The following is a 6,386-nucleotide window of genomic DNA, read 5'->3' on the forward strand; positions in this document are numbered from 1 at the left end:
CAAAGGCCCTCCTGCCTGGGCTCGCCGCACCGGCCACGTGGAGGCCCATCTGTCCCGGTTCGTGTAAGAACCGGGACTAAAGGGCTAGGGCATTAGTAACGACCCTTTAGTCCCGGTTCAAAAACCGGGACAAAAGGCCCTTACCAACCGGGACAGATGACCCTTTTTCTACTAGTGGTAATCAATTTTCTTCTTGATCAGTTTTATGGTTTACTAACGACAATTCTCGATCAGATGGAAAACATACTCTTGTTGGATTCACCAGTCGGTTCCGGTTTTTCGTTCGCTCATGATCCCAAAGGCTACGATGTTGGATACTATTCATCATCTTCGCAGGTCCAAACATTTCTGAATAAGGTGATGAAAGGCATCGCTGATGCTGTACCGTCATACTGTTTTGCATGGAGAACTTCCAAGCGTTGATTATTGGCCGCTCTATGCATGGTTATGTACAGTGGTTCACGGATCATCCGCAATATGTTTCAAATCCTTTCGACATTGGTGGAGATTCATATGCTGGAAAGGTGATTCCAGTTATTGCACAGGGCATTTCAGAAGGTAATTATTAGCTCTTTACAGCATTGCACATCTATGCGCATTCCTGAATGTATCATGACAAGTGGTTCGAAAGGAACTACAAAATCATATGTTTTTGTACAAAATTTCGAGTCATAAAGATCTGGATTTGATTCTAGAGATAAGTTCCTATGGCCCTCCTCCTCAACTCTTGACTGAGGTCACATTACTAACTTTATTTGAGAAAACATCAAAAATATGCTCCACATTATAACCCTCCTCCAGTTTCCATTGGTGTTGCCTACATGGAAGCCACATCTTGATCGTCACATCATCTTCCCTTTCCATTTGTTTTTATAAAGAAACTCGCATAATTGAAACTTCTGGAAAATATTGCATATGATCTATAAGTTTTAATTTACAAAAGAGAAAAATAATTCATTCGGGCCAATGGTTCAAATCATTTTTCACAAATAGTTGATGAAAATATATATTAAAATGGCACCCCAATTTTTGACCAAAATTTCAAACCATTCTGAATACTGCAGAAAATCATACATAATTCTCTAAGTCAATTACTAAAATTTAAGCTCTGTTAGACAAAATTTTGCAAAAAGGTATTGTTCAAGATTTATAACTTAAAGTTTGGATGAAATCCCAAACAATTTAGAAAATAAAAAAAAATGATAAAACTCGGTTGTTTGAATTTGGAACTGTTTGCACACTTTTTAGGATAAAGTAACTTTTTATGTTGTTGCCTCAAATTCTAACATGGACAAAGGGGAGAGGGCTGATGTCATGGTATGATGTCTTGTCCGGCACATATGACAAAACCGGTAAAACCTGTTGGGGGTTACAATCAGAACATTTTTCTAGAGTTGTCATACGAACCGAGGAGGGTAATTTGGAATTTCACCAAGAGTTGAGGAGGTAATGTGGACTTACCTCTTGATTATAATATTCTCCAGGAATTGACCTGAGGAAGTGACATGTCATCAATCTCAAGGCAAGTTATTAGCTATCCTTTGAACATTTACATCGGCAACGGCAATATAATGGAAAAGAGTGCGAGACCATGTATTTATTCTGTTGCCTTGTTAATGCAATTGTTTTTAGGGATATATGGTTGGCAACCCTATAACAGATCCAAAGTTTGACGAAAATTACAAAATTCCAAGTGCTCATGGCTTTGGGATAATATCTGATCAAATATATGAGGTGATGCCACATTTGAACACTTCAACAATATCATGTGATAATTTTTTGCAGTATGCTTTGATCTAAGAAGCTATAGCATGGTTTCCTTTTGTGAAGAGTGCGGTGAAGAATTGCAAAGGAGATTATGTTAACCCCGTGAATGAAATGTGTGTTGAAGTGTTGCATACTATCAATAATGTAAGATTCATGTATTGCTCTATTATTATGAACTAGTATGGTATTGCCAACATCATCTAATGCACTTCCCTTCTGTCACAACTCATTTCTGAAATTTCAGTTGAACACATCTTGTACAAAAAATGTGATGTTGTTGCGCCAAAGACCATAGACGGTGCTTCAAGAAGAAAGTTTTTGTTGGAAGAATCTACACAGTTAAACAAGCCACATGCTCGTCCAACTGTAGATTGTTTTGCCAGTCTCTCTTCATCCATGGGGTGTCATTTGATATACGAATTGAATGTGAAAAATGTCACATGATGTTGTTCTCATAGCACAAACTTATCTAGAATTATTTTCTAAATTGCAGACATATGGTTACTATCTGGCTTACTTTTGGATGAACAACAACATGACTAGAAAAGCTCTTGGGATCAAGGAGGTACACACTATGTGTGTTGCATGAAACTTATTTCATAGAGTATGCATCCAAAGGTGTCATTATGTAGTTTTCACTTCTTTAGATATAAAATTAGACATGGTAGGGTAAAAAATGTTGTAGAAGTAGAAAAAAGTAAAGAAAACCATCACCTTTTGAATCCTGGACTTTGCGTCAACTCTATATTTACTCATGAATTCTTTTTAAACATCTAAATACGCCAGACACTTCTATAACATCCACTGACATCAAGTGGTTTGCACTAACATGACATCCAATAAAGCTAGTGTCACTTGGATGGTTGCGACATATATACAATACACACGTTTGCTAATAGTGGGAGGTGAAGGTGAGGGCGACCGGTTAAAAAGGAGAAGATTGGTAACTGAAAACTTTGTCCAAGCCTTTATTTGCATTTTGTTTTTCCGAGTGTACACAATTTATTAATTCTAAAGTGTATGGTTCTCTTTAGATGATTTCAAAGTTTTCATACCAAAACAGAACTTGGTGCAAAGTTGAGATTTTAAGTTGACATTTTAGCTTAATAGGTACCATGTAGGAGCACACCTGGAATTCTTTTTCCAATCCACATCATTTGGAACACTATTGATGAAAGTTAATTTGGCAATAGAGAACAACCAGTGAGTGGATACAATGCAACATAGGGCTCCCCTACACATATGAGATACCGAGCAGTATACCATACCATCTCAACCTCACTACGAGAGGTTATCGTGCACTTGTGTATAGGTAAAAACAAGGGCATGAGAAAAAGTTTACTTAGTCACATTGGCTCAAAATGTTCCTTCACACCTCATAATTAAAACTACTCATGAGCGCAACAGAGACCATGATCTCGCGGCGCCATTTCTTGGCACACAAGCATGGATAAGATCCTTGAACTTTTCCATCGTTGATGACTGGAGAGCATGGCATCTCAGGCTGCTGGGTTAAGTCTTTCTACCTCCCTATTTCAAATATAAGAAAAACTTCATGGCACATACCTTGTGTGTTGGTTTTCCACTACTAGGAAAAAGCCTGCTAGTGGCGCACCTGTTTTAGCATCACGCCATTAGAATTTAATATTAATGGCGCACCCCTGGTGCGCCATTAGTATACCAGATACTAATGACGCACTCCCTGGAGTGCGCCATTAGTATATCACACGGTGCGCCATTACTATCTGACACCGAATCGCTCACTGACAAATACTTGGGGCTCCCCTCCCTGGTAGGAGTGGATAGGAGCGACTGCTTCCAACACTTAATTGAGAGAGTTTGCACTCGGATTAATGGCTGCAAAGAGGAAGGGCTAATTGGCTCCGCCATGGAGACCGAAATACGAGAATGGCGCACCACATAGAAGTGTGCCATTACTAACAATTTTTTTTCAGAAATATTTTTTTTCATTTTTTTCTTAATCTCGGGTCACTATGGCTTAATCTCGGGTCAATATGCTTAATCTCAAGTCAAATCGCACTAAGTGGTCAAACTTCCCGGAAGGTCACCCATCCTCACACTACTCTAGCCCGAGCACGCTTAACTTCGCAGTTCTATCCAACCCCAGCACCCCCTCACTTAACAGGCACTTGTTGATATATCTATCATATCAATTCTATTAAACCTTGTTGATGTCTAGGACTTTGTTCATGTTCATGAGTATGATGAAATTTTGAAAAATATTTCAAACTTCCCGGTCATATTACGTATCTTTTTTGAAAAAAAAATCCAAAAAAAAAAGTTTGAAACCAATTTTTTTTCTGTTACTAGTGGCGCACCAGGTGCGCCACTAGTAAGTATGAATTTTTTTTCCATTTTTTCCCCTCTAGATCTTAAAAGCCCCGTAACTTTTTTCTGTTAGGTTTTTAAGGATTTTGAAAATGTTTAACGGGGTTCCCCAGTTAAATTCGAATGTAACTTTTCGAGTAGATGATTTTTCATATAAAAAACTTTTTAATCCGAGTTCGTATGCAAAAGTTATGCCCATTTTACAAATTCCAGAGAGATTTTGCAAATAAAGTCGAAATTCATATTTGTAAATTTTCCCAACAAGTAGACCACATATCACATGGGAAACTTATTTTATTTTATTTTTTTTGACATTTCCATCATTTTCTTTTATTTTTTAAAACTAAAAAGGCGGTCCGGGGGGTGCATTCGGTGGAATTTTTGGGCCAAGTTAGTAATGGCGCACCGTGGGAGTGGTGCGCCATTACTAGTTCAACTAGTAATGGCGCACCACACACACGGTGCGCCATTACTAGTTTTGAAAAAAATAAAAGAAATTGAAAAAAATTACTAGTGGTGCACCGTGGATGTGGTGCGCCATTACTAGTTTAACTAGTAACGGCGCACTATCCCCTAGTGCGCCATTACTAGTTTTGAAAAAAAAAATTAATTTTTTTTATTACTAGTGGCGCACCGTGAATGTGGTGCGCCATTAGTATTTGGACACTAATGGTGCGCCATTAGTATATAGTAGTGGCGCACCACATGTGTGGTGCGCCATTAATGTCCATATTATCTATAGCCCTTTTCCTAGTAGTGTTCTCCCACTCTTATTGACATGGGATGCATCTTTTCTTTTTTGTAGATTTACCATAGAATACACAAACAATATGACATTTGCCGCAGTGAAGGTGATTTTGTTTTCCTTTCCAAATCATGTCCATGGGGAACCATACATGTTCTAACATGGTGGAGGTCATCATTCACTATTTGTACAGGGTGCTGGTCATACTGCTCCAGAGTACCGGCCTAAAGAATGTTTTGCCATGGCTCAAAGGTGGTTGGACAATGAGCCTCTCTGAGGCATATACCCTGATCACTTTATTTTATGTATTAACACATATCATTTTTATGTATTTCTTTATCTACACATGAAAAGATGAACGCAATAATGATTTTAAATGAACTTTATTTACTCTTCCTAGAAAGATTTGGTGTGGGAGAGAAAAGCATCCATCAAGGCTAGATTTATCCGATCAACTTTGGATGTGTATTAAATGGGAGAATTGTGTTCTCCAACGGCGACCCTCAAGCCTCCCGCAGACGTCCAGACAACATTGTCCGGACCGTGGAAGCCATCTAACGCAGGCATGTATCGGTCAGTGGCGCGGTCCTTGCCGGCGGGAGGGCTCCTACTCCGTTTTTAGGTGTTTTTGGTGTCTGTTCAGGGTTTGTGTCCTGCTTAAGAAGACGAGATGGCGGCGGCTACCTCAAGTTGGAATAAGGTTCTCCCCACCTAGCCACCGTTATGATGGTGCGTCTAGGGCGCGTGGGGATGTGTCTTTGGCGGATCTCACGGGATTCGGTTGGCGTTTGTCTTCGAAGGATCCATTTGAATCTGGTCTTCGTTCGTCTGTGTTCATGCGTCTTCAGATCCTTCCGATCTGCACTTCTCTTCAACGGCGGTGGTTGCTGTTTAGGTGGTTACTGTCTACTACAATAAGGTTTGCTCGGCTCCGGTGAAGAAGGGGCAATGACGGCGGTGCGTCTTTGGCTCGCTCCAGCGCTTGTAATTGTTGCTAGGTGGTCTATGATTCTGGATGTAATTTTTACTTCTTATGTTCTTTGTACTTCCTGTTGACAAACGATGTATAGATCGAAAGTTTTTTCCGAAAAAAAATCATCTCCCTGTGTGTCTGAACTACCATTGAAACCTCCCTACAGGCAACATGCATTAGTATATTCTCAAGTGAATTTTAAAATCTTTTTTTCCGGCCGAAATCTTGTTGCATTTGCTTTTTTGTTGTTGCGGGTAATGTTGCATTTTCTTGTGGATTGTTAAAACTCGTATCTTAAGAGTACTTTTATTTTCTTGTGGAATGTTAAACTTCTCACATGATTTGAATCTTAATGAATATATTTATACACTCTATGCAGTTTTTAGAAATCAAATCTTCTTCTTTTTTGCGAATAAAAAAAACAAATCTTCAATTCCACATCAACACGCGGGGCACCATCTAATAAAAATCAGTGAGTGCAACCACACCATGAACTTGGATTGCTTCCGGCCAACTCTAGTCACATCATCTCGAACGCAATAACATTAGAAT

At 39.2% G+C, this 6,386-nt stretch overlaps 1 pseudogene; it reads left to right on the plus strand.

Moving 5' to 3' along the window:
* The first annotated feature begins 234 nt into the window (after nucleotides 1-234).
* Nucleotides 235-5,178, plus strand: LOC109751911 (serine carboxypeptidase-like 3; annotated as a pseudogene).
* The last annotated feature ends 1,208 nt before the right edge of the window (nucleotides 5,179-6,386 follow it).

The sequence above is a fragment of the Aegilops tauschii genome, chromosome 4 (assembly GCF_002575655.3).
Source record: "Aegilops tauschii subsp. strangulata cultivar AL8/78 chromosome 4, Aet v6.0, whole genome shotgun sequence".
In the NCBI taxonomy this organism is placed as follows: domain Eukaryota; kingdom Viridiplantae; phylum Streptophyta; class Magnoliopsida; order Poales; family Poaceae; genus Aegilops; species Aegilops tauschii.